General features: G+C 42.2%; 1 protein-coding gene across 1 annotated transcript in view; it reads right to left on the bottom strand.

Moving 5' to 3' along the window:
• The window catches only part of GREB1L (GREB1 like retinoic acid receptor coactivator), a 242,900-nt gene extending 237,872 nt beyond the window's left edge, over positions 1-5,028 (bottom strand). The window contains exon 1 of the mRNA XM_058438566.1: positions 4,980-5,028. The gene's annotated coding sequence lies outside the window, so the exon portion shown is untranslated. The remainder of the gene's footprint in view (positions 1-4,979) is intronic.
• Positions 5,029-6,752: the final 1,724 nt, after the last annotated feature.

Genomic DNA, 6,752 nt, shown 5'->3' on the forward strand with positions numbered 1-6,752 from the left:
CAATAATCTTTAACCATATAAATGCGTTCTAATACTAACAGTATGAGAATTATTGGGCTAGATAGTCTACTAAGCACTTTATAAAAATTGTTATATTTAATCCTCAGTATTCTGAAAAAGGTATGACCTCTTTCCACTTCACAGATTAAAAAACAAAACAAAAAACCAAAACTTGAAGAAATGAAGTGAACAGTTCACTACCATTCAACTAATAAGGGATAGAGCCAGGACTCAGTATCTAGTCATGTGATGACAAAGCCTGCACTCTTACTGTACAGCCTCACCTTGGATAAATCTCATTTCAAGACAGGTAATTTTGAGAATATCTTAGGCCCCCCTTCTATCAAAGAGAGGGATAGAATTTAAAATTTATCTGGAATGCCAACTCTGATTAACTCCCTGGAGAGAGTCCCTGGAGGACTGGTTGAGAAGAACCCTGAGGATGCATCAGTGTTCATCAGGAAAGGGCGCCAACACCCAATGTGCCCACTCATGAGCAGAGAGGAGGTGATGCACGGGAATCCACAACTCTATCTCAACTTTCCCAGACACACACTAAAGCTCTGCAGAAGATTTTGGTGCCCCTGAGCTACTTTTGCACAGCCAAGAAGACTTCTGATGTGATTCCTGGTGGCAGTGAGTAGTATGCAGTGATTTCCATCAGAGTGGCTGGGTTTGTCAAAGCTTTGTCAAAGCTTTATTAGAGATTCCCATGATTTGGAGAAAAAGCCAGGGTCCTATCTTGGCAACTTTTCTGATATAGGTAATAAAAACAAAATGCCATGAATTTAAATTGTTAGGTTTCTTTTTTACAAAAAGTTTATACTCAAAATGTACAATACCCAATTATAAGTTGCATATGTATATAAAATACCCAATTAAAAGATGAAGAAATAGAAGAAAATCAACAAAGTCTGTCAACTGAAATGTTCCTGAAACACCAAGTTTTTGGCCAGCCTCCTAAGACTCCCCACCAGTACAATACAAACATTAAAAATTTTTAAAGCTCAAAAGTAATTTACTTTTCAGCAGCACCACACGTGATCAAAACAGGGGGGAGGTTGGAGGGGAAATAGGCTGTGCCACTAGTTTATGCATCTAAATCAAAATCCAACAACCATTTCACCTTTCTTCTTTGCTAAAGAGAGAAAAGGACCAGGAACCAGCACAGAGTTAACCATAGGATTGCTTATCTGTGAACAATGAAACAACGTCAAAAGTGAACTTTCAGCCTTTTTCCAGAGCACCAATGTCTGGAAAGATTGCCGCCTCTTAATCTATTACCACTCCAATAAGTTATCTTCCTTTCATCATTGGAAATCTTGAAAACCTCCCGGCGTGGTGGCTCACACCAGTAATCCCAGCACTTTGAGAGGCCAAGGCGGGCAGATCACCTGAGGTCAGGAGTTCGAGACCAGCCTGACCAACATGGAGAAACCCCCTCTCTACTAAAAATATAAACTTAGCTGGGCGTGGTGGCACCTGCCTGTAATCCCAGCTACTCAGGAGGCTGAGGCAGGAGAATCACTTGAAGCCGGGAGGCAGAAGTTGTGGTGAGCCAAGATCGTGCCATTGCACTCCAGCCTGGGCAACAAAAGCGAAACTCCTTTCAAAAAAAAAAAAAAAAAAAAAGAAAATATTGAAAACCTACATTCTCCAACAGGTCTTTTTAGTTTAATTTTTAAAAAGTACCCAGTTATATATGGAGGATCACATAATCTCAATCTCTTCCACTTAGAGTTTAAGGAGTAATACGACAGAACATATATAAATGACAGATAAATGTCATGCTGAATAAAATATTAAATCAGGCTGGGCCTGGTAGCGCATGCCTGGAATCCTAGCACTTTAGAAGGCTGAGGAGGGAGGATCACTTGAACTCAGGAGTTGGAGGTTGCAGTGAGCTACGATTGTGCCACTGCATTACAGCCTGGGTGACACAGCAAGATCCTGCCCCCCACCAAAACAAAAAAACAAAAAAAAAAACCCACTACATTAATTAAAAAATGGGCAATGGAGTTTCACCATTACAGAAGACATACACAATCCTACAAAAGCATTAGCAATATTCAGATGAAGACAATGGGAAGTATCTATTCCTTGCTGAGACTTGGTAGAATAAAAGGAATTAGCTGACTCTATTCCAAATAAAAACATAACAGGGCATTTAAAAAATGATAATGGTGACTAGGTGCGGTGGCTCATGCCTGTAATCCCAGCACTTTGGGAGGCCGAGGCAGGCGGGTCACCTGAGGTCAGGAGTTTGAGACCAGCCTGGCCAACATGGCAAAACCCTGCCTCGACCAAAAATACAAAAAATTAACCAGGCATGATGGTGTGCTCCTGTAGTCCCAGCTATTCTGAAGGCTGAGGCAGGAGAATCTCCTGAGGTTGCAGTGAGCCAAGATGGTGCCACTGCACTCCAGCCTGGGCAACACAGCAAGACTCCGTCTCAAAAAATAATAATAATAAAAATAAAAATAAATAATGGTAATGTAAAGAATTACATAACTGACCTCAGACTTCTTTAGTGCTGACTATGGAGTTCTGCCCTTGATATCCCAATGCTACCCAAAGAAGAAGGGTGGAGTTCAAAGGACGTCTGTGTAATATATTCTAAATGTCATATGCCATGGTATTCAGGGTCACTGAAATTGTTGGCATTATCCACCAGCCTCCGTTTCCTCTAAATCTCAAAGAGCCCCCATGCCTGAGATGGTGTAACACCTGACTGGAAGTCAATGTGAATAAATTTGACTTTAGGCAGAAGATGGAAAGATACTTTTCAAAACTAGTCATTACATCAAATGCAAAAAGAAAGGCAACTTCTGGACAGGCATGGTGGCTTGTCCCTGTAATCTCATCACTTTGGGGGCTGAGGTAGGATTGCTTGAGGCCAGGAGTTTGAGACCAGCAACATAATGATACCTTGTCTCTGTTTTTTTTTTTGAGACGGAGTTATATTCTTGTTGCCAAGGCTGGAGTGCAATAGCGCTATCTCGGCTCACTGCAACCTCCCCTTCCTGGGTTCAAGTGATTCTCCTGCCTCAGCCTCCTGAGTAGCTGGGATTACAGGTGCCCGCCACCACACCTGGCTAATGTTTGTATTTTTAGTAGAGAAGGGGTTTTACCATGTTGGTCAGGCTGGTCTCAAACTCCTGACTTCAGGTGATCCACCCACCACCTCAGCTTCCCAAAGTGCTGGGATTACAGGCGTGAGCCACCTGGCCTATTTTTAAGAAAAAAAAAAGAAAAAAAAAAAAAGCAAAAACAAAGAACTGAGGGGCCCAAAAATCTCATGTCACTTCTGTAGATTCTAAGACATAATTATGAAAAAAAAAGACAGGGCCGGGCGCAGTGGCTCACACCTGTAATCCCAGCACTTTGGGAGGCCAACGTGGGTGGATCACGAGGTGAGGAGATCAAGACCATCCTGGCTAACACGGTGAAACCCCATCTCTACTAAAAACACACAAAAAATTAGCCGGGCGTGGTGGCAGGCGCCTGTAGTCCCAGCTACTCGGGAGGCTGAGGCAGGAGACTGGTGTGAATCCGGGAGGTGTAGCTTGCAGTGAGCTGAGATCGCGCCACTGCACTCCAGCCTGGGCGACAGAGCGAGACTCTGAGACTCTGTCTCGAAAAAAAAAAAAAAGAGAGACAGAAAGCCAACTTGTAATTTCCACTATATACTTATGTATTGTATGTATCTGGCTGACATCAAGTTTATAAGACTCCATTACATTGCTTTTCCATATTTTTTATTGTAAAATTACAAAAGGACAAACTATATTAAATATTTTATCATAGCACTACAGACCTCTGAGATACTAACAAGCACTTCTGTGACTCTGAGAAAATGTCGAAGGACAGTAAAAAATATGAGCAAGTCTTTCTGCATCCCTAATTAATTGCTCCAAATGCAGACTGGATCAACTACAAACCACCACAACATTGTGGTTCGCAGCCTTTCTACTCTATCCTTTTCCCTTTTTCCATAGAAAGAAAAATTGCAGAATGGGGACATGGGTAAAACAGGCAGCCTCTATCTCCGGTGACTTTAGGAAGTGGGGCTAGAGAGGTTGGAAGAAAAAAAAAAGAGTAGCTTGGGAAATAGGCACCTGCTAATGCTTCCACGCCTCTCCTCAATTCTCCTTTTCCTTTTGAAAATGGAAAAAAGTAGTAATGCACTCTGAGGGACAGTACTCCTTAACCTGTATGTTTTCATTTCCTTTTTGTGAAAGGTTTCATAGTTAATAATTACTCTATTATTAAAACTTTACTTCTATAGTATTTATTAAGTACATAGCAGAGAGGTCGGGTGCAGTGGCTCAGACCTGTAATCCCAGCACTCTGGGAGGCCGAGGCGGGCAGACAACCTGAGGTCAGGAGCTTGAGACCAGCCTGGCCAACATTGCAAAACCTCGTCTCTACTAAAAACACAAAAAATAGCCAGGCATGGTGGCAGGCGCCTGTAATCCCAGCTACTCGGGAGGCTGAGGCAGGAGAATCACTTGAACCCTGGAGTGGAGGTTGCAGTGAGCCGAGATCATGCCATTGCACTCCAGCCTGGGCCACAAGAGCAAAACTCCATCTCAAAAAAATAAAAAAAAAGTATACAGCAGAGAGGGAGAGAAAAATGCCCTCCTCAGTGATAAAATTTTCCCTTAACTCTCAAAGACTTTTTACAATGAAAGCATTGATTTCAGAATATACAGTCTTACTTGTAGTTAAAGTTGTATGTGAAGCACGTGTTACAATGGCAGGCATTACTGGCAGTTAATATAATAGTAGCTGTTGTTATTACTACTAGGAGTAGTGGTGGTGGTGGTGGTGGTGGTGGTGGTGGTGGTGGTGGTGGTGGCGGCGGTGGTGGTGGTGGTAGTTATTGTCAAAAAATGTGAAAGAAAGCATCCCTTCAGTGATTGCAAGAGTAGCATAGAGAGCTTACTAAGTGCCGAGCAAGCACTATTATTACTCACATTTCCAAGATAACTGAGGCTTAGAGAAGTTAAGGAACTTGCCTAAGATCACCCTACAAAGAAACAGGTAAACAGGGTAGAACCAAATCAGTCTGGCTCAGAGGCAGCTCTCTTAGGTGCTATCTTTATCACTCAGACCATTAAGCTACTAAACCACCGAGCAAGATGGCCCAATTGGGTAAATGAATACTCGGTAATATACTACAAAATTGCTGACCTCCAAAGAAAAAAACAGAAAAGAAAATGTTTGTTTGCTGATGTGGCCTCATCTCTATTTATCACAGTTGCAAGACAGGCTGAAAAGGAAATTTTAACTTAAGATACGAGCCTAAGAGTCACAAAGTCAAATAACAATTTTAAAAATCACAACAAAATAACCATACCTCTCTATTAAAAAAACTCCTCACATCAGGGCCGGGTGCGGTGGCTCACGCCTGTAATCCCAACACTTTGGGAGGCTGAGGTGGAAGAATCACGAGGTCAGAAGTTCGAGACCAGCCTGGCCAAGATGGTGAAACCCGTCTCTACTAAAAATACAAAAATCAGCCAGGCCTGGTGGCAGGTGCCTATAGTCCCAGCTACTCGGGAGGCTGAGGCAGAAGAATCGCTTGAACCCAGGAGGTGGAGGTTGCAGTGAGCCAAGATCGTGCCACTGCATTCCAGCCTGGGCAACAGAGTGAGATTCTGTCTCAAAAAAAAACCAAAAACCAAAACAAAACAAAACAAAAAACCTCCTCACATCAAAAATTAGCCAAGATTGGTGGCGGGTGCCTATAGTCTCAGCTACTTGGGAGGCTGAGGTGGGAGAACTGCTTGAGCCCAGAAGTCGAGGCTGCAGTGAGCCATGATCATGCCACTGCACTCCAGCCTGGCTGACAGAATGAGACCCTGTGTGGGAAAAAAAAAAAAAAAAAGAAAAAGAAAAAGAAAAAGGAAAAAAGTTCCCCTTTTGATTAAGTATAAATACATTTTCAAGTACTGCACTTGGGGTTTTAATAAAAGTTTCTTTTAATACCAACTATCTGGAACAGATAAACATTAATTTTTTAAAGTATTTTTAAAAAGGAAATGACAAGGAAGAACAAGAAAAACACTGATTTCAAAAAAGATCATGTACAAGCTAAAAGAAAAAAACTGAATCTAAAACACTAATTTGGGGTTGTGTGATTTTAACAGCAAAGTGAGCTGTGGTACAGGTAGATGGGGATGTACATATTCTAAGCAATAATTCATTTTAAGTTTTAAAATATGTATTTCTAAGCTTTGTCTACTGAAAAATCTGAGAAGCAATACCACTCAGTTACTATTAATAAGCACTTCCTATACTCTGATTGTAGTGGCCTAATGCCTTCCACACTGAAAGGAATCAAGATTTTTTCAAGGTATGACCAGTTCCAAGTCTGGAGCAGGGAATACGCAAGATGAGCCTCGAACATCTGAACAAGAAAGCAAAGGTTATCAAGAACTAATAAGGCTGGGTGCAGTGGCTCATACCTGTAATCCCAGCAATTTGAGAGGCCAAGGCAGGCAGATGGCTTGAGTCCAGGAGTTTGAGACCAGCCTGGGCAACATGATGAAACCCTGACTCTACAAAAAATACAAAAATCAACTGGGTATGTGGTGGTGTGTGCCTGTAGTCCCAGCTACTCGGGAGGCTGAGGCATGAGAATTGTTTGAGCCTGAGAGGTGGAGGCTGCAGTGAACTGTGATTCTGCCACTGCACTCCAGCCTGGGTGACAGAGTGAAACCTGGTCTGAAGAAAAAAAAAAAAAA

This window comes from Hylobates moloch, unplaced genomic scaffold (assembly GCF_009828535.3).
Source record: "Hylobates moloch isolate HMO894 unplaced genomic scaffold, HMol_V3 SCAFFOLD_5, whole genome shotgun sequence".
In the NCBI taxonomy this organism is placed as follows: domain Eukaryota; kingdom Metazoa; phylum Chordata; class Mammalia; order Primates; family Hylobatidae; genus Hylobates; species Hylobates moloch.